The sequence below is a fragment of the Lissotriton vulgaris genome, unplaced genomic scaffold, assembly GCF_964263255.1.
Source record: "Lissotriton vulgaris unplaced genomic scaffold, aLisVul1.2 SCAFFOLD_620, whole genome shotgun sequence".
In the NCBI taxonomy this organism is placed as follows: domain Eukaryota; kingdom Metazoa; phylum Chordata; class Amphibia; order Caudata; family Salamandridae; genus Lissotriton; species Lissotriton vulgaris.
Window position 1 is genome coordinate 636,768 of NW_028253177.1, and position 27,561 is coordinate 664,328.

Here is a 27,561-nt window from a genome sequence, read left to right on the forward strand (position 1 = left end):
CCCCACATGTGTAACTGTGCCCTGAGTCCTGAATGGCAGTGACCCCAAGTCCGTGGCACCAACCACAGCACCACACTCCCTCAGATTAGTGAGGCATATTTCGATATGCAAGGCCAGTGACAGGAAGTCCCACTAACTCTCTTTAACGCAAGCCGATCCCACACGTGTAACTGTGTCCTGAGTCCTGAATGACAGTGACCCCAAGTCTGTGGCAGCGACAACAGCACCATACTCCCTTCAATTTGTGAGGCATATTTTTATATGCAAGCCGGTGACACGTTGTGCCACTAACCCTCTTTAACAGAAGCCGATCCCACATGTGTAACTGTGTCTTGAGTCCTGATTGGCAGTGACCCCAACTTCGTGACAGTGACCACAGCACCTGACTCCCTTCGATTAGTGAGGAGTATTTGCATATTGAAGGCTGGCAAAAAGAGGTGCCACTGAACCTGCACTATGCAGGCCGGTAGGGCCACCGACACATGCACATGGCTGTGGGCCCTTCCTCGTCGCTACCTCAGGCCAACACTACGGTCAGCAGGCCTCACAATCCAGATACAGTCCTGACTCCACATGACGCAGTCCAGTAGGCAACACTCATTACTCCCAGTGAGGTCATCCACACCAGGCACCATCCCAGGCTCACACAGTCTCAATACTTCTGGTGCCACTAACCCTATTTAACACAAACCAATCCCACATGTGTAACTGTGTCCTGAGTCATGAGTGGCAGCGACCACAGCACCAGACTCCCTTCGATCAGTGAGGCATATTTCCATATGCAAGGCTGGTGACACGTAGTCCCACTAACCCTCTTTAACACAAGCCGATCCCATATGTGTAACTGTGTCCTGAGTCCTGAATGGCAGTGACCCCAACTTCGTGGCAGCAACCACAGCACCAGACTCCCTTCAGTCTTATTTGTTGTTTTCTTTACATACATTTTTTATATGCAAATCTATACATGACTAAGATTCTTCTTTGTCCAACCACACAGGGACACTTCCGGGCCCAAGAAGGGTGTTGAGGGTATGTTGGTAATGTGGGAAGAGGGTATGTTACCTGCTAATGTGGGGAGAGGGAGCGTCAAAGGGGTATCTCTCACAGAAAGAACTCCAATATTCTTTCACAAATGCCTCGGACAGATGCCAGCTGATTAACTGAATCACAAAATGATTCTTTACTACGTATGTAGTGTGAGTTATGAATAGTTTTCACCCAGTCTCGCAAAGAGACCGCTGTGGCCCATCCGCTCGACTCACAGATGCAGTTCTACGAGCCGTCCGCGTCATTGTGGCTATCCCTGCCCTGTTCTGTCATACGCCACGCCACTCCGATTACCTTCTGACATTGGCCCCACATAGCTACCTGTCGCAGGCATACTCGCTGCAGGTTTGCAGGTCAGTGGTCTAGTTCTCAACATATTACGGCCACTCCCTGAGGGCAGGTTTGCATACACACACACCCATCCGGCACATGCGTCACAGATCAAGTGACCATGCAAATATAATAGATCGACAATGTCACATCCTTTATTGCCGATGCTGACTGGATGGCGGACACTCCACGGGTCTCAACCATAAAGAGTCCATAAAAAATTACGCAGAAGGCCGTCAGAAACCTTCCATCCCCTTGGCGCGAACTTCATATACATAGGGATAATGCCACCCGAAACTCATGTGGCCATAAGGCTGCCAGAAAGGAAGAGATCCTTTTTAGGTCTCGGCCTAGCATACACTGCGCAGCTGAGAATTTATGTCTCTTAGTACGGGGGCTTGAACCCGCCCCTCTTCTCCATTGGCTGGCTTCCTAAACTCTGTTTAAGCCCCGTCTTTTTCGGATTCAGGGGCGTGTTTTTAGCAGTTTTTTAACTCTGTGACATCATCAGTCACTCAACTGCAAAAACCACGCCCCGAATGCGAAAATGGCGCCGCTTTTGTGGCGCTATTTCTGCCCGACCGCCGCAAGAAGTTGAGAAGCTGCTGAGTCCTCCAGTGAGTACTCGCTTTTCTTGCCTCTCTACCCGGATTGTGCCCGTGTTTTTGCCTCTGTCTCCTCGTTGTGCGTCTGCCCCCTCGTTGTGCATCTGCCCCCTCGCTGTGCTTGCTCCCCTGCCCTCTCATTGCTCGTGCTTGCTCTCCTGCTCCCTCATTCGTTGTGCTTGCTCCCCTGACCCCTTGTTGCTTGTGCTTGCTCCCCTGACCCCTCGTTGCTTGTGCTTGCTCCCCTGCCCCCTCGTTCGTTGTGCTTGCTCCCCTGCCCCCTCGTTGCTTGTGCTTGCTCCCCTGCCCCCTTGTTGCTTGTTGTGCCTCTGTGCCCTGCTTGTGATCCGGTTTTTGTGCCTGTGCCCGGTTTTTGTGCCTCTGTGCTCCCCTGCCCCCTCGTTGCTTGTTGTGCCTCTTTGCACTGATTGTGACCCGGTTTTTGTGCCTCTGTGCCCCCCTGCCCCATCGTTGCTTGTTGTGCCCCCCTAGCCCCTCGTTGCTTGTTGTGCCTCTTTGCCCTGCTTGTGATCCGGTTTTTGTGCCTCTGTGCCTGGTTTTTGTGCCTCTGTGGCCCCCTGCCCCCTTGTTGCTTGTTGTGCCTCTGTGCCCTGCTTGTGATCTGTTTTTTGTGCCTCTGCCCCCCCACCACCCTCGTTTGTTGTGCTTGATGTCCTGCCCCCCCCCTCGTTGGTCATGCTTGCTGTCCTGCCCCCTCGTTGCTTGTGCGTCTGCCCCCTCGCTGTGCTTGCTCCCCTACCCCCTCATTGCTCGTGCTTGCTCTCCTGCTCCCTCGTTCATTGTGCTTGCTCCCCTGTCCCCTTGTTGCGCCTCTGTGCCCTGCTTGTGCTGTTTTTTGTGCCTCTGTGCCCTTTTTTGTGCCTCTGTGCCCCCCTGCCCCCTCGTTGCTTGTTGTGCCTCTGTGTCCCCCTGCCCCCTCGTTGCTTGTTGTGCCTCTATGCCCTGCTTGTGATCCGTTTTTTTTGCCTCTGTGCTGCCTTGCTCGTGATCCGGTTTTTTTGCCTCTGTGCTGCCTTGCTCGTGATCCGGTTTTTGTGCCTCTGTGCTCCCCTGCCTGTGATCCGGTTTTGTGTCTCTGTGCTCACCTTGATCCAGTTTTTGTGCCTTCCTGCCCCCTCGTTGCTTGTTGTGCCTCTGTGCCCTGATTGTGATCCGATTTTTGTGCCTCTGGGCCCCCCTGCCCCCTCGTTGCTTGTTGTGCCTCTGTGCCCTGCTTGTGGTCCGGTTTTTGTGCCTGTCCCCCCCTGTCTCCTCGTTGCTTGTTGTGCCTCCCTGCCCCCTCGTTTTTTGTGCCTCTGTGCCCGGTTTTTGTGCCTCTGTCCTACCCTGCCCCCTCATTGCTCGTGATCCCTCGTTTGTTGTGCTTGCTCCCCTGACCCATCGTTTCTTGTGCTTGCTCCCCTGCCCCCTCGTTAGTTGTGCTTGCTCCCCTGCCCCCTCGTTGCTTGTGCTTGCTCCCCTGCCCCCTCGTTGCTTGTTGTGCCTCTGTGCCCTGCTTGTGATCAGGTTTTTGTGCCTGCTTTTTGTGCCTCTGTGCTCCCCTGCCCCCTCGTTGCTTGTTGTGCCTCTGTGCCCCCCTGCCCCCTTGTTGCTTGTTGTGCCTCTTTGCACTGCTTGTGACCCGGTTTTTGTGCCTCTGTGCCCCCCTGCCCCATCGTTGCTTGTTGGGCCCCCCTACCCCCTTGTTGCTTGTTGTGCCTCTGTGCCCTGCTTGTGATCCGGTTTTGTGCCTCTGGCCCGGTTTTTGTGCCTCTGTGGCCCCCTGCCCCCTCGTTGCTTGTTGTGCCTCTGTGCCCTGCTTGTGATCCGGTTTTTGTGCCTCTGCCCCCCCCTCGTTGGTTGTGCTTGCTGTCCTGCCCCCTTGTTGCTTGTGCTTGTTCCCCTGTCCCCTCGTTGCTTGTTGTGCCTCTGTGCCCTGCTTGTGATCCAGTTTTTATGCCTCTGTGCCCCCCTGCCCCCTCGTTGCTTGCTGTGCCTCTTTTGCACTGCTTGTGACCCGGTTTTTGTGCCTCTGTGCCCTCCTGCCCCATCGTTGCTCGTGGTGCCCCCCTACCCCCACGTTGCTTGTTGTACCTCTGTGCCCTGCTTGTGATCCGTTTTTTGTGCCTCTGTGGCCCCCTGCCCCCTCGTTGCTTGTTGTGCCTCTGTGCCCTGCTTGTGATCCGGTTTTTGTGGCTCTGTGCCCTGCTTGTGATCCGGTTTTTGTGCCTCTGTGCCCTGCTTGTGCCTCTACGCCCTGCTTGTGCCTCTGTTCCCTGCTTGTGATCCGGTTTTTGTGCCCTGCTTGTGACCCGGTTTTTGTGTTGCGCCCCGGCCCCCTCGTTGGTTGTGCTTGCTGTCCTGCCCCCCCCCCCCCTTGTTGGTTATGTTGGCTGTCATGCCCCCCCCCCTTGTTGGTTGTGCTGCTGTCCTGACCCCGCCCTCATTGGTTGCGCTTGCTGTCCTGCCCCCCCTCGTTGGTTGTTCTTGCTGTCCTGCCCCCCCGTTGGTTGTGCTTGCTTGTGATACGGTTTTTGTGCCTCTGTTCCCTGCTTGTGATCCATTTTTTGTGTTGCTCTCCTGCCCCTGCCCCCTCGTTGGTTGTGCTTGCTCTCCTGACCACCCCCCTCGTTTGTTGTGCTTGCTGTCCTGCCCCCCCCCCCTCCCTCGTTGTGCTTGCTGTCCTGCCCCCCCCCCCCCCCCCGCCCCACGGTTGTGCTTGCTTGTGATCCGGTTTTTGTGCCTCTGTGCCCTGCTTGTGCCTCTGTGCGCTGATTGTGATCCGGTTTTTGTGCCTCTGTGCCCTGCTTGTGATTCGGTTTTTGTGCCTCTGTGCCCCACTTGCGATCCGGTTTTTGTGCCTCTGTGCCCTGCTTGTGATCCGGTTTTTGTGCCGCTGTGCCCTGCTTTTGCCTCTGTGCCCTGCTTGTGATCCGGTTTTTCGTGCCTCTGTTCCCTAGGGCATTACTGGGCAGAGAAGTGTTTGTGTGTGTGGCTCTCTGTGGGTGTGTGTGGCTCTCTGTGCGTGTGTGTGGCTCTCTGTGCGTGTGTGTGGCTCTCTGTGCGTGTGTGTGGCTCTCTGTGCGTGTGTGTGGCTCTCTGTGCGTGTGTGTGGCTCTGTGTGTGTGTGTGTGGCTCTGTGTGTGTGTGTGGCTCTGTGTAGGTGGCTCTGTGAATGACTGTGGGTGGCTCTGTATGTGTGTGGGTGGCTTTGTTTGTGTGGGTGTGTGGCTCTGTGTGGGTGTGTGGCTCTGTGTAGGTGGCTCTGTGTAGATTACTCTGTGTAGGTGGCTCTGTGTGAATGACTGTGGGTGGCTCTATGTGTGTGTGTTGGCTTTGTGTGTGTGGCTATGTGTGGGTGCAAATGCAATAGGTCTCGCATTTCTGAGCGATTAAGCTATTGGCATTGTAAATGACAATGCCATTTATTTATGTTTTAAAAACAAAAACATAAATAACAAGCATTGGAAATGCAATAGGTCTCACACCATTAGAGTTAGAGCTTTTAGAAATGTTTTTTGTTTTTTAATTCTTAATGGTGCGAGACCTATTGCATTTGGAACTGAGGAGCCAGGTTGAGGCATGGAGTTGCGATTCTGGAAGCTTCCCGTGCCTATCGGGAAAAAACGTGACCTTGCGTAATGTAACTGTTGTTCATGCACAGAGCTCCAACTACAGGACAAAGGTATGTTTTTTTCTTGAAGCGTTACAATCCTAAAACGAAACAAAACACAATAGTCCTGCGATTGTAACCGGAAGCCCGTCATTTCGGATTGCAACCCTACTAATTGGGTTATCTTGTTTTTACCTCATAAATTAGGAAATAGAGGCTGAAATGCTAGAGCTTCTAGTACCTTAAAACTGCATTTAAAAAGCACAAATAATAGTAATCATTCTTCTTTTCATATACCTCTCCGATTTCCCAGCCGTATCCTCGCGTGTACACAATTATGTCGGAAGTCGGCACAGGCAGGGGAAGTTACTTCCGGTGCAACCGGATGTGTGTACCAAAGTGCTAGGTCAGAAGCGTGCGAGGGGGCGTAGAGCAGGGGGCGGAGCTGGGGGAGGCACGGCCTAGCGGCCGTGCAAGTGATGCAAGTAGAGTAGGGGGAGGAGAGGCAGGGGGAGGAGAGTTAAAGGAGGCACGGCCTAGCGGCCGTGCAACCAGGAAGATTAACGAATAAGCCGATTTGATGGGCGTGGCTTAAAGCGCGTGCACATCATCAAGTCGGATTTCTCGTTAAACTCTGGTTAAGCCCCTATATCTCTTGCCAGCTCAATGCGCATGCGCATCGGAAGGCAAGACCTAAAAATGTCATGAGCAATGCCAATAGCTCAAACTTTAACAATGCTGAGACCATTGCATTGTAAATGCCTGTTTAAAATATGCTGCCTTACTTGTAATGCTCTTACTGGCAGAGGCCCTTACTATCTACGAAAGAAACCGGTAAAACAAGTACCAGGTACAAATCTCAGATTTGGTTCATTAGGACTGCTACAGATCCCTCGTATATGCTTGAGCCGCACTGGGGGTAAAGCCTTTTCGTACCTTGCTCCAAAGTACTGGAACAGACTGCCCATGGCCCTGCAGGAAACTCTGACTTATTGCACCTTCAGGAAACAACTAAAAGCCTTCCTGTTTTAAAATAGCTGCTCACTTGACTCTCAGCTATTTGGTTTTTTTTCCTAGGCAGCGCCAAGATGCCCCAGGGTGAATTGTGCGCTATAAAAGATCTTACAACATAACACCAGCAGATAACAGCATTGGGTTAGGCCCCGGACAGGACTGGGTGGGGAAAAGGGAATGGAGGCAGGGAAGGGCTGCACCAGCAGATAACAGCGCTGGGTCAGAACCCAGACAGGACTCGGTGGGGCCAAGAGTAGGGAGGCAGGAAGGGATGGGTCAGACCCCGGACAGGACTGGGTGGGGGACAAGGGAGGCAGGGAAGGGCTGCACCAGCAGATAACAGCGCTGGGTCAGACCCCAGACAGGACAGGGTGTGGACAAGGGAAGGGCTGGGGCAGCATATAACAGCGCTGGGTTAGACCCCGGACAGGACTGGGAGGGGAGGGGAGGGGACAAAAGAATGGAGGCAGGGAAGGGTTGGAGCAGCAGATAACAGCGCTGGGTCACACCCCGGAGAGGATTGGGTATGGGTAGGGAAAGAGAAGGGAGGCAGGGAAAAGCTGGAGCAGCAGATACTAGCGCTGGGTCAGACCCCGGACAGGACAGGGTGTGGACAAGGGATGGGTCAGTTCAGCCATAAATGTAATCTCCGGAATTCGGCAGGGAGGTGGCTGGCACAGGCCCCTCTTTCTACGGGGAATTTTCACAAGAGAAGAGGTGCTGCAGAGTGTGAGGTGAGGGGGTGGGGATGGTCCGGGGAGCAGTGGGCCTTGGGAGGGATGAAGTACCGTCAAAGTGAAGGGGAGGTGAGATGCTGTTTGTGGCTGGGCCGTCACTATTAAGGACACGTAGACAGCAACAGAGTTTATTTAGGTTTGTGAGAATGCTAGCAAAGATAATGTGTCACCACGAACGGAGGTGGAAACAAAAAACAAAACGTGAAGGAACTATACAGACTGTAGCAAAGAAGAAGTAAGGCGCTGACAGCAGGGCTCACGGTAACTGTGTTTAATGTGCAACCAAAGGGCTAAAATATACCTCCACGCGCGTGCACTTGTTGGGGAAATATAGCAGTAGAAACTCATGAGTGGAATGAGAGCCTCCCTGCGCCAGGCGCAGCAGACCCGCGCCTCGTTTGGAGGCAGTGCAGTGAATTGGATGCGGGTGTGTGTCTGGGGGGTTGGGGGCACAGGAGGAGGACAATGCAGGGAGGTGAAATGCCTCAACGGGGGCACCCAGGGGGAGGGGGAGGAGAGGCAGGGGCGACGCTCGAGAGGGAGGCTGGCTCTCGGGTTAGACGAGTCAATGGCAGAGACAAGAGGGGGAAGGGGCCTCCGGGGGGTCTGGGGGGTGACTGCAGCTCTGCGTGTGAGGCGGTGATCCTCGGCCGCAGGACGGTATACCCCCCCACCCACCACCACCGCAGGCCGGCTCCTCGGGCCGGGGGTGCAGGGCTACAGCAGGGGTGGAGGGGGCTCGAGGCTCTGGGGTTTGAATCTCGGCGCCTCTTGTGACCCTGGGCGGTCGGTCGGTGCGTCTCCCTGGGAGGGGGTCGTTCCGGGGTGGGGTGGCGTGGGGGCCGACGGACGGGGCACTCAGGGGTCTGACCAGGAGGCTGCCGCGGGGAGGGAGCTGCGGCGCCGCCGTCTTTACACGTCTTTAGTCGACGGCGCTGGAGCCCTGTGGTACCGGTGGCCCCCACCGGAGCGCGCGGCCCGCAGCCTGACTGGATATCGCGTCATGACCGATAGTCCACGTCACTGGAACAAGGAACAGAAGAACCCGGAAGGAGCGGAGCACGCGGATGCTCAGCTGTCCACCTCTGACCCCAGAGACGAGGGGCGCGCGAGGCCAGCTGACCCCAGAGACGAGGGGGGCACGAGGCCGACGTCAACAGCTGACCCCAGAGACGAGGGGCGCGCGGCGCGAGGCCAGCTGACCCCAGAGACGAGGGGCGCGCGAGGCCAGCTGACCCCAGAGACGAGGGGGGGCACGAGTCCGACGTCAACAGCTGACCCCAGAGAGGAGGGGCGCGCGAGGCCAACGCCACCACGTTCATGCAGGCGCGCAGCTGACGCGGGTACGTGCGGAGCTGGAGGGGGGCCGGGAGGGGTCAGACTCCATCACCATGGGGGGGGGGGGGGGTTTCTTTTTAAAAAAAAAAATGTATATAATGTGATTTTCTATAGCGCGAACTTTGCCCGATGGTGTCAGAGCGCTTTACAAAAGAACCAGGTTCAAAACATAAGGACTTAGGAATGCATAAGTTACATAAAGGATACAAACAGGAAAACATTGCCAATGTACAAGTTGTAAATTCACTCAAAGAAGGGATACAAATGGATAAACTCTAAGAGACACATAGGAATGGTAGAGAGTACAAAGGTCTACAGCATATACTAGTGATTGGAGTTATCTCTGTATGCATAAATATACACATAGCAGATTTTCTCAGGTCAAGACCCCAAAAAAAACGACAACCAAGAGAGCAGAGTGCCATTAAGTGGGGTGGGGGGGGGGCACAGTCACAGCACCAAGGGAGGGAGGGATACAAGGGTATGGAGAAAAGGCAAATCAGAGGATCATCAAGGGGGAAATGAGAGAAAAGGGTAAAGGGCGAGGGAATGGACAAGATGGCGGGTCGGGGTCCAGAGAAAAGTGGCCGAGAACAGCAGCAAAATGGCGGCCAGGACAAACGAAAAAGTAAAAAGTCCATTAGAGTCCTTCCTGGTTTGTTGACTGATGGCTGGCAGTCACTGATGCTTTTCGTTGGGCCGCTTTATAAATCAAGAGTTGGGTGTCCCACGGTTCCCTGCCTCGAGCTGCAGCTTGAAGAAGGCTGTCCCGCTGTTGGTAGCAGGAGAGCTCACTGGTCTGCCGGCTTCCGTCCTTGCCATTAGCTATTATGGGGTAGCCCAGTGACCCTCAAAACCTGGGTCCTAATGTTTAAACAAAAACAATAGTTCTTGACAGGACTGGTATCTATAATAAGAGATATCATTCAAACCAAGATTGTAGTTGTGTGTCATTGTATACTGCATATTCAATGTGTATGTCAATCAATCAATCAATCAATCAGTGACACTTATAGAGCGCGCTACATACCCGTACGGTTTCAAGGCTCGGGGGGGGGGGGGGCGCTACTGCTCGAACAGCCAGGTCTTCAGCTTCTTCCTGAAGGAGAGGTGGTCTTGGGTCAGGCGCAGGTCGGGAGGGAGGGAGTTCCAGGTCTTGGTAGCCAGGTAGGAGAAGGACCTTCCTCCTGTAGTCGCTCTTCGGATGCGGGGGACGGCGGCGAGGGCGTGGTTGGCTGATCGGAGGTGGCGTTTGGGAGCGTAGAAGTTGATCCGGCTGTTGAGGTAGCTCGGGCCTTGGTCGTGTAGGGCTTTGTGTGCGTGGGTGAGGAGGCGGGAGGTGATTCTTTTGTTGACGGGGAGCCAGTGAAGGTCTCTCAGATGTCCGGTGATGTGGCTGGTTCGTGGGATGTCGAGGATGAGTCTGGCTGAGGCGTTCTGGATCCGCTAGAGTCTCTTCTGGAGCTTGGCGGTGGTACCAGCGTAGAGGGCGTTGCCGTAGTCCAGTCGGCTGGTGACGAGGGCCTGGGTGACGGTCTTCCTGGTCTCGATGGGGATCCACCGGAAGATCTTCCGTAGCATGCGTAGGATGTTGAAGCACGCCGAGGAGACGTTGTTGACTTGCCTGGTCATGGAGAGGGAGGAGTCCAGGATGAAGCCCAGGTTGCGTGCATGGTCTGTCGGTTTGGGTGCGGTGCCCAGGGCGGGAGGCCACCAGGAGTCGTCCCAGGCGGAGGGGGAAGAGCCCAGGATGAGGACCTCCGTCTTGTCAGAGTTCAGTTTCAGGCGGCTGGTCGTCATCCACTCGGCTACCTCTTTCATCCCTTCGTGCAGGTTGGCTCTGGCGGAGGCGGGGTCGTTGGTCAGGGAGAGGATCAGCTGGGTGTCGTCGGCGTAGGAGATTATGCTGAGGTTGTGTTTGCGTACGATGGCCGCGAGGGGGCTCATGTAGACGTTGAAGAGGGTGGGGCTCAGAGATGATCCTTGAGGGACGCCGCAGATGACTTCGGAGGCCTCTGACTTGTACGGTGGTAGGCGGACTCTCTGTGTTCTTCCGTCGAGGAAGGAGATGATCCATTCCAGCGCCTTGTCCTGGATTCCGATGTTGCTGAGGCGCTGTACTAGGGTGCGGTGGCAGACCGTGTCGAATGCCGCGGAGAGGTCTAGGAGGATGAGGGCCGCTGTTTCTCCATTGTCCATCAGGGCTCGGATGTCATCGGTGGCGGCGATGAGGGCGGTCTCGGTGCTGTGATTGGCTCGGAATCCGGACTGTGAGGGGTCGAGGGATCCGTTCGTCTCGAGGAAGGCGGCCATCTGCTTGTTGACGGTCTTCTCGATGACTTTGGCAGGAAACGGGAGGAGCGAGATGGGGCGGTAGTTCTTGAGTTCAGTGGGGTCCGCTGTTGGTTTCTTGAGTAGGGCACTGAGTTCGGCGTGTTTCCAGCTCTCAGGGAAGGTGGCGGTGTCGAATGATGTGTTGATGATGTCTCGCAGGTGGGGTGCGATGACAGCGTCGGCCTTGTTGAAGACGTGGTGAGGGCAGGGGTCGGTCGGTGATCCGGAGTGGATGGAGTTCATCGTGCGGATGGTGTCTTCGGTGCTGATCGGGGTCCAGGCGTGGAGGGTGGTGGTGGGGGGTGGCTGTTCGGTCATGGTTGGTTGTTGAAGCTGTTGTGTATGTCCACGATCTTGTTGTGGAAGTATGAAGCGAGGGAGTTGCAGAGGTCTTGCGATGGGGTGATGTCGTTGTTTCCTGCGCTGGGGTTGGAAAGCTCTTTCACGATGTTGAAGAGTTCCTTGCAGTTGTGTGCGTTGTTGTCCAACCGTTCCTTGAATGCTGTTTTCTTGGCGGCGCGGATCAGCTGGTGGTGCTTCCGGGTGGCAAGTTTGAAGGAGGTCCTGTTGTCCGGTGTAGGTTCCCTTCTCCAGACTTTCTCGAGGGCTCTGCAGTTCTTCTTGGAGCTCTTGAGTTCGTCGGTGAACCACGGGGCTTTCTTGCTTCCGGGTCTGCTGGGCGGGGTCCTCAGAGGGGCGAGCTCGTCCGCGCAGATGCTGATCCACTTCGTGAGGTTGTCGGCGGCCTGGCTGGGGTTCGCTGAGCTGGCAGGAGGGTGCTGGCTCAGGGAGGTGGCGAGCTGGTCTGCTGTGATCTTGTTCCAGCTTCTGCGGGCGGCCTGTTGCTGGTGGGGGTGGGTCGTCGTTCTCTTGAAGGTGAAGTGGACGCAGCTGTGGTCCGTCCATTGAAGCTCTGTGGCGTGGCTGAAGTCGATGTCTGTGCTGGAAGAGAAGACTGCGTCGAGTGTGTGTCCGGCGAGGTGGGTGGGGGTGGACACCAGTTGCTTGAGTCCCAGGTTAGCGAGGTTGTCCAGCAGGGTGGTGGTGTTGCGGTCGTTGTTGTTCTCCAGGTGGAAGTTGAGGTCCCCCAGGAGGATGTAGTCAGCGGAGGGGAGGGCATGCGGGCTGACGAAGTCGGCGATGTCCTCGCTGAATTGTGTGCGTGGTCCAGGGGGTCGGTAGATCAGGGTGCCTCTGAGGGTGGTGTTCGGGTTGGTGTGGATCTGGAAATGCAGGTGTTCGGCGGTGGTCAGGGTGTTGTCGGTGCTGGTCGTGAGACGGATGGTGTTCTTGTGGATGATGGCGATGCCTCCTCCCATCTGGTTGGCGTTGCGGTCCCTCCGGACGATCTTGTAGCCCTCTGGGATAGCGATGGCGATGTCGGGAGCTGATGTGGCGTTCATCCAGGTCTCCGTGAGGAAGGCAACGTCAGGGGCTGTGGCGTCTAGGAGGTTCCAGAGTTCGATGGCATGTCTGTGGACGGAGCGGGTGTTGAGCAGGATGCACTTGAGGTGGGTGCTGCTGGTGTTCGGCTTGGCGGGTGCTGGTGTGAGGCAGGTCCGGATGCAGGTGAATTTGCAGGCGTGGCAGCTGAAAGGTCCGTGGGTGCGTCGTGGTGTGGCTTGATGGCAATCTGGGAGTCGGCCGGAGTTGAGAGCGATGAGGGTGGCGGCGGAGTACGTCAGGCGGGTCGGTCGGGGTCTTCGGGGGCCAGGGGTCCTGGCGCTGGTCGCGATCCGGTCGCAGACGGGCTTACCTTCGGCGCACAATCGGCGCGCCCGCTGCGCGTTCGCACGGTCGCCATATAAAGGCGAAGTGGGCGGAGCAGCTGGGAGGCGGGAGCGGGGAGGGAACAGAAGGAAAAAAGGGGCGGGGTCTGCAGTGGTGGCGGGAAGCGGGGAGCGGGGAGGGAAGACGGAGGGCTGCGAGGTAGGCGGCCAAACAGGAAGGACACAAGCTGAAAAAAGCTGAAAAATAAACAGGCACTAATGGAAAAAAAACGCTAACACGGGCAAGAAATGCAGTATAATACAAAACAGTATGACAAGCACAAATGTCGGACAAAACAAAATAAAAACAAACGACAACAGAGTCAGCCGGCGGCGAGGCAGGCAGCGCGGCAGGGACAAGGCTAAGGGGCACACGCAGCAGCTGGTGGCCGTGCGGCGCGGGGGTGTCCCACAAGTGGGTCACACTTACCTGTGTCGCACGGTCGCCATTTAAAGGCCAAGTGCGCGGGTGGGCGGAGCAGCTGGGAGGCGGGAGCGGGGAGGGAACAGAAGGAAAAAAGGGGCGGGGTCTGCGGTGGTGGCGGGGAGCGGGGAGGGAAGACGGAGGGCGGCGAGGTAGGCGGCCAAACAGGAAGGACACAAGCTGAAAAAAGCTGAAAAATAAACAGGCACTAATGGAAAAAAAACGCTAACACGGGCAAGAAATGCAGTATAATACAAAACAGTATGACAAGCACAAATGTCGGACAAAACAAAATAAAAACAAACGACAACAGAGTCAGCCGGCGGCGAGGCAGGCAGCGCGGCAGGGACAAGGCTAAGGGGCACACGCAGCAGCTGGTGGCCGTGCGGCGCGGGGGTGTCCCACAAGTGGGTCATTGTGCCCATGTATGATTTATTCTAAGTATAGGAAAACACAGAAATTGGTGTACTCCCAACAGAACCACTGTTTTTGTTCCATCCTTGCGGCCCCTGCAGAACATAGAATACCCCGGGTTGTCCAGGCTCTCTGCGATCTTGTTCCCGTGCCCCTTGCAGCTGGGCCGGATCGGGTGCTGCCTTCCCCACCATCCCTGTGTTAGTCCCTATTACTTTCAAAGGTCCCTGTCCTCCCCTATTACCAATACCGCTTCAGTTTCTGGCTGCCGGAGCCAGCAGCGAGAGCCTTCAAATACAGCCTTCCACCCAGAGTTAAGAGACTCATGGGTCGGTATGAGGCCCAGGATCCGTGCCCTGCTTTGGTATAATAAATGAAATAAGAGCTTCACTCGGAGATGCAGTGACCCCCCCCCCCCTAGAAACAGCCATATGTTTAAAATATACACTTAATGTGCAGTGAGTTCAGATTAAGAGAATCATGGATCGCTGTGAGCCACAGGATCCGTGCCCTGCTTTGGTATAATAACTGAAACAAGAGCTTCACTCCGAAATGCAGTGACCACCCCCAGAGACAGCCATATGTTTAAAATAGACACAAAATCTTGATGTTAAGATCACCAACACCAATACAGGGTTTGAAACAAGTTTGTTCTGCAAAAAAACCGACAGGAACAACACTGTACATTATTCGAGTTTCCACCCTCAACCACTCAAAAATCATCTACCATACAGTCAACTCATTCGAGCCAAAAGAATAACTTCTGATCCCAATAAATTCAATGAAGAGGCAAACATTATAATATCACGCTTTAAAGCCCGAGGGTATACGAACCAGATCCTTGAGCAGGCCAAACAACGATGTGCAACCAAATCTAGAGACGATTTACTGAGCATTACAACTACGTCCAAAACCGATGTCATCACTATGGTTTCTAAATATTCCACAGCCAGCCGTAAGTTCAAACAAATCATCAAAAAACACTTGGACATTCTCAGAGTTGAACCTGACTTCAACAAAATCTTCGAGACAGAACCCATCTTTGCTTACTCCCGAGCCAAAAAATTGGGGAAACTTATCAAACATCCTAAAGTCACGTGCCAAATATTCAAAGGAACTATTCCATGTTGGAACTGTAATCACTGCAACAGTGCCATAAAAGGCACAACTGTTAACCATCCTATGAAAGGGCATCAAATAAAGATCAGAGCCACGGCTACGTGTGACACATCCAACGTAATTTATATGTTGAAGTGCCCATGCGGCAAAATTTATGTTGGACAAACCGAGAGAAAACTCAAAATAAGACTCACGGAACATAAGTCTAACATAAGAACTAAACAAACTAAATCAACAATAGCACAACATTTTCTTGAAGCAGGTCATGGCATCAGCCAATTGCGCTTTTGCGCATTGGAAACCGTCACTAAGGAACCAGGCAAAGACAATCACAATGAACTTCTGAGACATGAAAATTATTGGATTTTCACACTGTCCAGCATGAAACCACACAGACTCAATGATCGAGTGGAATATTCTTGTTATTTGTAATCCTCGTTTGGGTATCTCCTGAGTGCGACTATTGGTTAGCCCTGTGTGTTTTACTTTTATTTATGTTCTATCCATTTTCTGTGTAGCAACTATGCTTACACATGCATCGCTTTGTTTATTTGCCTTTCGGTTTATCTTATATATCATATTGTCTGCATTAACTCCTTTTTTTACACGTAGCAGCGTTTTTTTTGCCTGACACTCGCGATTGTTATTGCTTATTGTCACTTGGTTTCCTGTTTCTTTTCCCATTGCAATATGTACATTCCTTCGTTACACATCCAGCACAGATCTCTTTTCCGAGTCCTTTTTTCCTTTCTGATTAGCCTTCACTTCACCGCATTACCGTCAGCGCCACCCGTAACCTAGCAACCACTAACCTTTAACTACTTCCGGGATTTAGCTAAACGCCCTGACCCGGCAGACGACTGCGGTACCTTCACAAATCCTGTCCGTGCACGCCACGGTAAGCTTTTCATTAACTCTCACCCGTTAACTTTAGTTCACGGAAAAACGGCATGTTGTCAGCTTAAACTTCATTTCTTACCCGCATGTTTTTACTCGCGTTCACGTTATCTCACGGTTAGTATTCCGCCATCGTTCTTTCACTTAGTCACGAACCTATTCACTGGTTATCTGGCACCCGTGTTTTTAAATTGAACCGTACACCACTTTTTTCACCGCTATTCTTTCACCTGCACCCCTTTACCGATTTTTTTCATTTTCCAATCACTTCACTGTGATGTATCAGAAACGAAGATCGTTTTCTTAAACACACCCCGTTTTTCTTCTTCATTGACAGATATTTATCCCCTGGAAGAAGGCATCCACGTTATGCCGAAATGCATTGGGATTTATATGAGTGCATTTTGTAAAAATGAAAGATTCTTTTGAACTAAAGATTTTCTTGTGAATACAACAAGATGGAACAATAAAAACAAGCATTTCTAAAAACACGACTTTCACATCGTTTATATTGGTGTAACCTTCATATAAGGACTATTGAGGAGCCCGGGGGACACTTCTCACTACACGAGCAGTGCTACCTTCAGCATTTCTTACGCCCCCTGTCGGAGGGTGATACTCCGGAGCACCTTACAAACTTTAAAACTATCAAAAACAACGCTGTGCGTCCATCAATACCCCTTTGATACACCCCCAGAGACAGCCATATGTTTAAAATAGACACAAAATGTGTAGTGAGTTCAGATTAAGAGAGTCCTGGGTCCGACAACTACATTAGCCTCACCTCCCCCTCCCCCATTATCACCAACTACATTTTTTACTCCAAACGCCCCTCCAAATGGAAGAGCATCTTCCTTCAACACCTCCCACTCTCTAAAATACCAAAAATTCCACATGCATCCAAACTATCCACCACTCCCTCCCCAGCTTTTCTTGGTAATGTTAATATCTCCATCTACAAAACAGGTAACGTCTTCATACAAGCCATCCCATCTTGCCATCTTCGAACTCCACTTCTGCACTATGTCCCTCCTCCTCAAGCACTCGGCACCTAACACTCCACCTCCCCATACGAATAGCACCCCTAACACCTCCCCCCCTGCTCCACCTCCACTCTTTACTACCCGAGTAACACTGACACCCAACAATGGACCTCACTATCTCCCTCCTGGGACCTCTCTACTGAAAATGACATCATCCATCCCCAATCACTTACCTCACATCGCCCTCCTATCTCCCTCTCCCCCACCCCCTTGAACTCCCTCACTTCGAACTCCTTGAGAAATGATTGCCCCCACTCCCAATCACCCACCTACCTCTCCGCTCCCATGACCCCATGACCCCATCTACCCTCGACCCGCCAAAAGCCCTCCTCCCTGGCCCAACCTCTTGTGTACTCCTCTGCACCCTCCCCTCAATCACCTCCTTCACCGGAAACTCTATGCCCCCAAACAACCCAACCCCTCCACTGACACTAAACAGCTCCGTCTCCCATCACTCCTCACCTACCCACTCTCAATCACCCTTTCACCTCCCCCCTCCCACGACCCCACCTCCCCTTGACCCTGAGGAAACTCGACCATATGGGTCAAGCGGTGTTCAAGACGCCTGAAATTCCCCGGGTTCTTCTGCCTCAGCCACACAAGGAGTACTGGACACGTACAGAGACAATGGACACTCCGTCTTGGCGTAACAAGTCGATTTATTAGCTGCAGCTAGCACAGTTGTCTGCGAAGTCACTAGGAGAGCGATATTCGCAAGAGACTGCTCCTTAACATTGTAACAGACAAGCTTAAATACAGTACAATACAATACGAAAAGCAATAACACACATTGTTGAGACTTCGACAAACGAGAAACACAATAAATTGATCTCTGTGTAACTAAATATCAACAACCATGTTTGCATTTTGGCCCTTAAGCAAATTACTGAGAGAATCCCCATTATACGTTTTACAGCTAACGAAAACACAGGTGCGCTCTACAAGGGCAGACATAAGGCTATAGAATGCTTCGAGATGTGTAACAGAAAACTACAGATAAGATAGTAAAGAGGAAAGAATGGTGTGAATCAACAGTCGTCTGGGCAAGGGATTACATAGCTCAAACAACGGCTTAATGCACTCGACCAGTCCCAGACACTTCTTTAGTAAACAAGGTCACAGGAGTCATCTGACACGCGATGCCAGAAACGACAAGAACATCGCTTTCGTCTTGCTGCGGGGTGAAGGCAACCTAAAATGGCGGTGACAACAAAATGGATGCTGAAACATGGGCAAACCATTTTTTCCAGTTCCACAACCGGCCAAACGCCCTCCCCCTGTCCCAACTACTCACGCACTCCACCGCCCTCTCCCCTCAATCTCCCGTTTCACCTGAAACTCTTTGCCCCCCAACAACATAACCCTTCTACTGACACTTAACAACTCCATCTCCCCTCGCTCTTCACCTACCACCCAATCTCACCACCCACTCATCTCGCTACCTTCTGCAAATATTCAAGACCACCCCCTTTACCCAGGCCATATTCCTTGTTTCTCCTACGCCCCCTCCATCCCTCCCCTGAACTACATGTCTCAGAACCCACACAACTCCAAACCTGACCGATCTAACGTGACCACCGAACCCCTCAAAACTCCCAGCCACATTGCCTCCACCACACGTCTATCACCCCATCTCCCCACTCACACACAAATCTACCCTCCACAAATAACTCAGACCGCGCCTCCTCGACATCTCACCTCTCCTTAATTGCCCAAAGCCTACAAAACATTGAACGTGACCTTGTTAATGTAACCACCGAACTGACCTGACTCAGGAAAGATTTCATCTTCCTCCGTGCCAAAACCCTCCCCCACCATAAATCCCCTTCCCACCATCCCTCAAAAATCCGTCACACCACACACAACATTTGAAGATCAATCCCTCTCCACCGCGATGCACACAGACCTCGCCGCTCCTCTAACCATCTCTCCCCTCTGACACTGCCGACCTATGCAACTCCTACCCCCTAATGTACCAACCACAAATCCCCCACTTTCCCACCCCCACATCACGGTTATTATAGATACAAATAGAACCCCTTCCTCCCCCTCTTCCCCCAGACTACTGCCCCTACTCATGTTGATCCCCTCATGCCCTTCCCCCTTATGCAACCACACACCTTTGAAGTGCATGCTCGTCAACTGCCGATCGGCTGTCGTACACGCCACGGAAATCTCGGAAACAATCTTGAGTGAATCCATTGATATCGCATTCCTCACAGGAACCTGGCTAAATGACCACTCAACAAGCATACTTGACCCACTCTCCACTCCTGGATACTCTATTCTTAGAAAAGACAGACCAATCAGAGTGGGGGGTGGTCTCGCCATTATCTTCAAAAATAATTTCCATTTATCCCTTGTTACTAACCCAGGCTTCTCCTCCTGCGAATACCTAGAAGCGAAACTATCAACCCTAAACTCCCTCCCAATTCGCCTACACAGCTTTTATCGCCCCCATGTGCACCACAGCCCTTTATTGAGGATCTATCTGAGCTCCTAACAAAATCTGCTTTATCCAAATCAAAAAATATCTTTCTTAAGGATTTTAACCTCCATTGGAATGATACCAATGACCCCACTATCTCCCTCCTCACTACTCTCCTTGAGATCAGCGAACTCAAACAACTTTGCTCGTTCCCAACACACTCCAAAGGTTCCATACTTGACCTCATTCTGTCCAATGACGATCTGACATCCGTGACCAATATCATCCCCACCGACTGGTCTGACCACCACCTTATACTGTTCACCATAGATACAAAGGCAAGCCTCCCCACCTCTAAAGTTAACAGACCTAAAGGGTATCCCCCCCGACGAACTGGCTCCACCTAAACTCAAAACCCAAAGAAACATCCCCTCTAACTCTTGGTTTAATACTGAGTTAAATAATGAAAGACGGGCACTCAGACTAGCTGAAAGAACCTGGAGACACCAACCCTCTGCCGTCCATCTGGCTCAACTTAGACGTTCTAGATCCACGTACAAAAAGCACATCTTCAAGCAAAAGGCATCCTTCTTCCACACTCAACTAGATCGTGCCAAAAACAGACCCAGGGAACTCTTCAATATAATACCTAAGCAAACATCCCCAGCTCCTCCTAATATGACATCCTCCTTGGCCAGATGCAACAAAATTGCCCATTTCTTCTCCGAAAAAATTGCCAAAATTGATCAATCCTTACCTCCCACAAAACTACCCTCCAACCCATCCCCATACGACCCCTCTCACCCTCCCTCTACTCAACACCCCCCAATCACTCCGCTGACCTCCCTCATACCACTGCTCCGGCTACCAACTCCCCCGACTCACAACTAAAAAACAATGCATCCTTGCTCAACTTCCTCCCTGTCACAGAGCTAGAAGTCCTCAAAATAATTGGCAATCTTAAACCGTCCTCTCACACAAATGATCTTGTACCCTCCAACCTTGTCCCCTCCCTTAAACACATCATCGCCCCCTTCTGGACAAAAATTATCAACACCTCTCTCTCCACGGGCTGTGTCCCCACCTCCCTTCAACTGAGTCAAATGTCGCCCATAGTTAAAAATCCAAACGCAGACCCAAATGACCTTAACAATCTCCGACCTATCTCCAACCGCCCCCATCTCTCAAAGGTCCTTGAAAAACGTGTCCTACTGCAACTTGACAAACACATCGAAAACTTTAACCAACTTGACCCCCTTCAGTCTAGCTTCAGGAGAGGCTGTAGCACCGAAACGGCAATGCTCAATGTCATTGATGAATCCATCAATCACTTGATAATGGAGAGTCCTCCCTTCTTATCCTCCTGGATCTCTCCGCAGCATTCGATACAGTCAACCATTCAGCCTTACTCAATGTTCTTATGACCCGTTTCGGTCTTAACGACACTGCCCTCAAATGGTTCACCTCATACCTTCAAAACCGAACTCTGAAAATAAAAATTCTAAATTGTCTCTCTAATCCCTCTCCCGTCTCCCTTGGAGTCCCCCAAGGTTCTATCCTCTCCCCTTCCCTCTTTAACCTCTTTGTGGAACTTCTCACTCTCATTCTTAAACAAGCTGGCATCAACTACCACCTATACGCTGATGACACCCAAATCTATTACACGATTAAAACTCACGCTGACATCTTACACCTTAACAACTCCCTTCACAAGATCCAATCCTGGTTCCAGTCAAATCATCTCAAACTAAACACAAATAAAATTGAAATCCTCCTCTTCGCCCCTAAAAAGAACCGTCTCCCCATTCAATCGTGGATCTCAGACCATAATGCACTCAACTGCCCACTCACACTGTCCAACTCAGTCAAATCGCTTGGCATTACTATCGATAACGTCCTCACCCTAAACATTCACATAAAAAAATCTGCTAAAGGTGCCCTCTTCGCTCTCCATCACCTCAAGAAAATCAAACCATTCTTACCCATTGATGATTTTAAACTTGCAGTTAAATCACTGGTTCTCTCACGTATTGACTATGGCAACCCCATCCTCAACGGAATCCCCAAGGTCCACCTTGTTCCTATTAAAGCTGTGCTCAACCTTGCAGCCAGGCTCATCACAGACTCCAAACGCTTCGACCATATCTCCCCAGCTCTCAAATTGCTTAAATGGCTCCCAATTGAAGGGAGATCAACTTACATAACGGCCGGCATTACCCATAAAGCTCTCCAACAAAACTCTCTGCAGTACATATCCAAGAAACTCCTTATCGCTGGTACCACTCGTCCTCTGAGAAGCTCCAACGCCCTCCTCCTAATCCCACCTTTGCACAAAAATCTGATCTCGTTCCTTCTCTGGAAATGCCCCTACTATCTGGAACTCCCTCTCGAAAAACCTTTGCTGTAACCCCTCGTACGCCAGCTTAAAAAAAGGCCTCAAAACCCACCTCCTTAACTACTACTGGGGATCCCAATCTTGTGCCTGACTTCTGATCTCATCTCACTATACCATATCTGTCCCTGTAATATAGTGGCCTTCTTACTGTAATCCAATTACCTATATTACCAGTATTATACTGCTTTGTCCCCCCCATTACCCCCAAACGCCTCAGGGGAAATTCTTGCGGTCAGAAGAGTAGATTGGATTGGGAGGGGACCGATGACAGTGGTAGGAGATACTATAGTAATTAACTTTAGGGACACCTCTGCTGTGGACCATATTTCTAATGCCCCGCCTGGTAGACCAAACACCCAAATTTATCCATTACATCTGTCATATTTTTACCCTATCCCCCACCAGACATCAATTTACACGAACAGGGCTCATTGCATTAGGGGTCATTATGATCCACCAAATAGAAGGCAACATTGGCGATTGTCTGGGGAAGGCACATTTCCACACAACCCCACATACCCACTACAAGCCCATTGGAACAGGTTCAGCGTGCTGGGGGAGGTGGATTGACTACTACAGGATGAGAATTCTTCACTAGAAATTGTCAGTGAAGAGTTTACGAAAGGGCCTGAACTGAAGGGAATTATTCCAACCACCACCCTAGTAGTAAGCACGAGGGAAGCAGAGAGACGGGTGAATTGGAGCACCAACGGGGGACCCAGATCACAGCCCATGAGGAACCTAGTAAAGATACTTGGGATTTACCCAGCCCAGTTAAAAGGGAAGAGATAAACTTAAATAAGGAAACTGCCCCAAATTAAATAACGATTAATGAGGGAAATATGACCACCTACCCCGTTGGGGTTGGGCAAGTACTCTAGTTGGGCAGGACACACTAAAAATTGTGTCCTGGAATGTAGCAGGACTTGCTGCTAAATTTGAGGACCAAGAATGGAGGCAATACATCACCAGGTTTCATGTTATATGCCTTCAGGAGACCTGGATGATTGACTCCAATCACTTCTCCATGGAGGGGTTTAAGTGCTTCCCAGTCCCTGCTCAAAGGTCATCTTCAGGGAGAGCGGTGGGAGGGTTAATCACATATGTAGACCTTCGTATAGAAGTGGTCTGGTCCAATTTAAACTGGACATCACATAATATGCAGGCGATAGGTTTCCGCTCAAAAGGGGTAAACATCACCCTGGTTAATTGGTTCAACGCGGTGGGAGCAAATGGCAAGGGAAACACAGTAAAAGAACTGGACTCCTGCTTAAGTGCCCAGCTATCGGTGGCAAAGGCAGCAGTTGCCCCATCGGTGGTTCTTGTAGGTGATTTTAATTGCCATCTTTGTGGGATCCTAAGACCACTAAACAGGGACTGGTCACGGTGCACAGTGGAGAAAGGACCACACTTCCTGCATTCTCCAGAGGGGTGGGAGATAGATAGGGTGATGAAAAGCCATAATCTGGTCCATACCATGGACATGGTTGAAATGGGTAGCGGTGGGGAGCTTAATCCAAACTTTAAGGGCAGAGGATGTAATTCTAATATATATACTATATCATGGTCTCTCTTATACTAAAAACATGGGTTAGTAGGGTGGATATTGAAAATAGCATATTTAGCGACCATAACCCATTGGTGTTGGAGTTAAAGGACTAAAAATTTTAAATGCACCATCTAGAGTAGGAACGATAGAGAGAATATCAGGCCAAGGGAGGAGGCTTAGATGGTCCAAAATAGATGGGGACAGGTTTTATAAAATCTTAATAACCACAGGGTCAGATGCAATAAATATATGCCTCGACCTAAATAACAAGGGCGTGCCGGTAGTATCCGCATTTGAAGAGCTGGCCAACCTCATCGAGGGACTTTTAAAGACCACCACGACTAGGACAATAGCCACTACACCTCGATGGTTTGATAAAGAATGCTCAAAGGCACATAAAGATCTTAAATACAGCCTAAAAACGCATCCCAGGGATAACACTCACATAGTCCAATGTAGGTTGATATATAAGAAGGCCCTAAAAACCCGCAAAACCAGCCTCCAAAGGCTGGCCTGGGAGGACTTAAGGGAGGCGGAGGAGAGAAGAGATCTGACTGAGTTCTGGAAAATTATAAATAAACCATGTTTCCAGGACTCAAAATGCCCCAAAAATTCTGAATACCATTTTACCAGAGCAGTGGCATGCCCACTTCAATAATTTATCTAATCATACAGGTGAAATTAATAATGATGTGGGGCAGAGGCTACAATTGACGGCACAGCTAGAGATTACCCTGGCAGAAGTGGAAGGGGCAATCCTGGGGCTAACCAAAAATAAAGTACCTGGGCCAGACGGCATCCCCCCGACCTTTATCTTAGTAATGTAGAACTGTGGGCACCCATCCTCACAAGGCTCTTTAACGCAGCGGTGGAGGTGGGCCTGCCGCGCTCTTGGTCCACGGCAACTATAGTTCCAATATTTAAAAAAGGGAATCGGGATGACTCTCAATGCTGCCGCCCAATATCCTTGATTGATGTCACGGCGAATGTGCTGGGCCGTGTCATCTTAAACCGCCTGTCTGACTGGGTTGACGACCACCAGTTAATAACAGATATCCAATATGGGTTTAGGGCAGGAAGGTCAACCACGGACCAATGCCTGAACCTCTATCTGTTGATCGCCAAGTATACTATAGCCAGCAAGGAGGCGTCTATCTGGGGTTCATGGACCTCTCTGCGACATTTGACCATGTGAACAGGGAGAAGCTATGGGCCTTGATGATGGACCTAGGGGCAGAAGAAGATTTAGTTAACACCCTCAAGGCCCTGTACTGGAACACAACTGCGTCTGTCTGCTTTAATCAAGATGGAAGCAAGACCTCATCATTTCCATGCACTAGTGGAGTGCGGCAAGGCTGCATCCTAGCTCCATTTTTGTTCTCATTGTACGTTAACAACTTGGACAGGGAACTACGAAAACTTGGAGTGGATTCCCCACAAATAGGTTCCCGCCCAGTCCCCGTCCTGCTTTACGCGGATGATGCGGTGTTGTTAGCCCGGACGCCGCGGGAGCTGCAGAGGCTGATCAACGGATTTGTAAGCTTTATGGCAACACTTGATTTGTCAGCAAACCTGGACAAGTCATATGTTATGTTAGCGGGGGCAAGGCCAGACACAAAATTTTCTTATAAGATAGGAACTTACAAAATTGGTCAGGTTCAGTCTTTTTCCTACCTAGGTGTATTATTTGATGGGCTCTTAAAGTTCAAACCTCTGGTGGACAAACGGGCTGCAAAATTGGTGGCCTCTGCTGGGGCGATAATGGGTTATGGGAGAAGGCTGGGTAGATGGTCCCTGAGCAAGTGATGAATTTATATAGATCAATATGCTGTACTAAAGCAGCATATGGGGCAGAAGTCTGGGGTTTCGCGAATACATACCAGGTTCAGGCAGAAGAAAATAAGTTCTTCAGAAGTATCCTGAAAGTACCACATAGTACGTCTGCCTACATTATACATGAGGAACTGGGAGAACCTTATATTGAAGACCAAATCAAGATCAGGCCGCTTCTGACCTGGGTCAAAATTTGGTCCAACCCAGAGGTTGGCCTGAGTTGGCAAATCATCACAGACTGCCTGAATCGAGACAAAGGGTGCTCCATCCCCTGGATAAAATATGTAAAATCCACTCTAGGGGCTATAGGTTGTAAGAACTTCTATACCGCGCCTGAAGCCCTTATTGCCCAGACTAAGACAACCGTTAAGAAACTGTTTGGTGAATGGACAACCATGCGCAGGGCAGCTACAGAAGAGCGTAAATCTACGGTTGTGTCCTATAGACTATTGAAAACGGAAAGCGGAAGGGAACCCTACCTTTCAGTGACTCCTACCGCACAGGACAGATTTTATATGACCCGTTTTAGGTTTAACATGTTTCATCACTTACTGTCTGATGCTCTTGGTTTTACCTTAACGGTTGAGCGAAGGGTACCTGCGGCTGCGACAATAGGTCTCCGCAGGATACCCTTGTTATGTTATGTTATGTTAAATGGCGTTTTATATAGCGCGCGGCTACTCAAACAGAGTGTCCCGGCGCTGTACAGATCTATAGTGGGGGTCTGAGCACAACATAGCAAACTAAAGTCCAAAAAGCCATGTCTTGAGGTCCTTTCTACAGGACAGAAGGCTGTCTGCTTTCCTCAAAGAAAGGGGGAGCTTGTTCCAGAGCTGCGGCGCGCACGCCCTGTACGATCGACCTCCGATGTGCACGCGCTTTACTACTAGGACGACAGCTAGAGCTTGTGTGGCCGAGCGTAATGATCTGGAAGGGTGATAAAACTGGACATGCTTCCGTAAATAGGCTGCACCAATTCCATGCAGAGATTTAAAGGTCCCCTTCACTTTGTATTGTTATGCTCATTTTATTCATTACCTAGGCGTAAGTTCCTTGTGGGAATCCTGAAACGAGCTAAATTTAGACATGCCAAGGTAGCTCTATTGTTTTTGCAGAAGGCTACTGATGCTTATACATTGTCCTGTATCTCGAGTTTCATCAAGATGGCAATGAGGTTAAGGAACTCGAGACAGATGAGTGGTTTGTAACGCCCTGTATATTGAGACACCGGATATATGGACATAATTGATAAGAATGTAATGTTTTTTATCTTTCTAACTTTTTAATCGGGTTTTTTATCTTTCTCAATGTTTTTATGTACTTTTATCGTATCTTTTGAAGTGCTGAATAAATAAATTGAAAAGAATACTGCTTTGTCTCTTGCTTCATTCCTCCTTGATTTTGTAATATGGTTGTTTTTTACTTTGTTATTATGCTTTTTTACTACTTGTGGCCTTATTCTATCATGATCATGTAAAGCGCTCTGATACCTCTGGGTCTAGCCAGCGCTATATAAAACTTTTAAAATAAATGAGTATAATAACTGAAATAAGAGCTTCACTCTGAGATGCAGTGACCCCCCCCCCTCCACAGAGACAGCCATATGTTTAAAATAGACACTATCACCTCGGGGGCGTAATGCTCCATGCCCTGCTGGTCTATGAGCTTAGGTATGTGGTGATAATATTCACAACTTCTTATTTTAGTGGCCACATTTCTGCCCGGGCGCCCTCCCTCCCCATAGGCTCGCACCACATGTCTGCGTGCAATGTAGCGGATCTCAGATTCTGCCAGTGAGTCGTATTCCCTATTTTGTTCATGTATACGAGCTAGGGTTTCAGGACAGGGATTGTCTGTGTATTGCCTTACTAAACCTGTTAGTTTGTGCTCGGCCTGTGTTAGTTGGCCTCGAAGATCTTTAAGAATGCCCGCTGTGGTGCTAATACAAACCCCTCTAATAGTCACTTTAAAAGCTTCCCAAAGTGTGGATGCACTGTCCACCGTACCTGTGTTTACAGCAAAATATTGTTCAATGGCTTCCCTCACAGTATTATTATACAGCGGATCCAAAAGAGCCTGCGCACGGAAGCGCCATATGTATGGGCGATGTACATTAGTTGCATGTTTAAAGGAGAGCAGCACCGGATTATGAGCCGACGATGTGCGTGGGAGGATCGTGACATCCATAACCCAGTCATTGGCCCTCTCACTGAGAAGCCAGTAGTCCAATCGGGACCAGCTATTGTGTGCAGGTGTAGCATGCGTACCCTCCTTAGCTGTACCATTACGCAGTTTTCAGACATCTACAAGACCAAATTCAAGTATAGCATCATTAATGCACTTTGGTATTTTGGGTGTACGTATCCCCAGCGAGCTTGATTTATCCAGATGAGGATCTAGGTATGTGTTTAGGTCCCCCCTCACACAATGACCGCTTCAGGCCAGCCGTAGGAAGGTGTACGGCTCGTCCGCTATTGGCCCATAAGTGTTTATGATGGTGACAAGGGGGGGTCCAAGCTTACCTTGCCCCATGGCGCATCACCTTTCTTTGTCTATGTATGTGTTAATAGGCATAAATGCAATGCCTCTCTTCACTAATATGAGTACCCCTCTTGCATATGAGGAGTACGAGGAGGCTAGCTTGTATCCTGCCCATTTGCCTGCGATGTTAA

At 50.8% G+C, this 27,561-nt stretch overlaps 1 protein-coding gene across 1 annotated transcript in view; it reads left to right on the top strand.

Moving 5' to 3' along the window:
• Nucleotides 1–8,365: 8,365 nt before the first annotated feature.
• The window catches only part of LOC147661135 (uncharacterized), an 81,088-nt gene continuing 61,892 nt past the window's right edge, over nt 8,366–27,561 (top strand). Inside the window, exon 1 of the mRNA XM_086951296.1 lies at nt 8,366–8,689. The gene's annotated coding sequence lies outside the window, so the exon portion shown is untranslated. The remainder of the gene's footprint in view (nt 8,690–27,561) is intronic.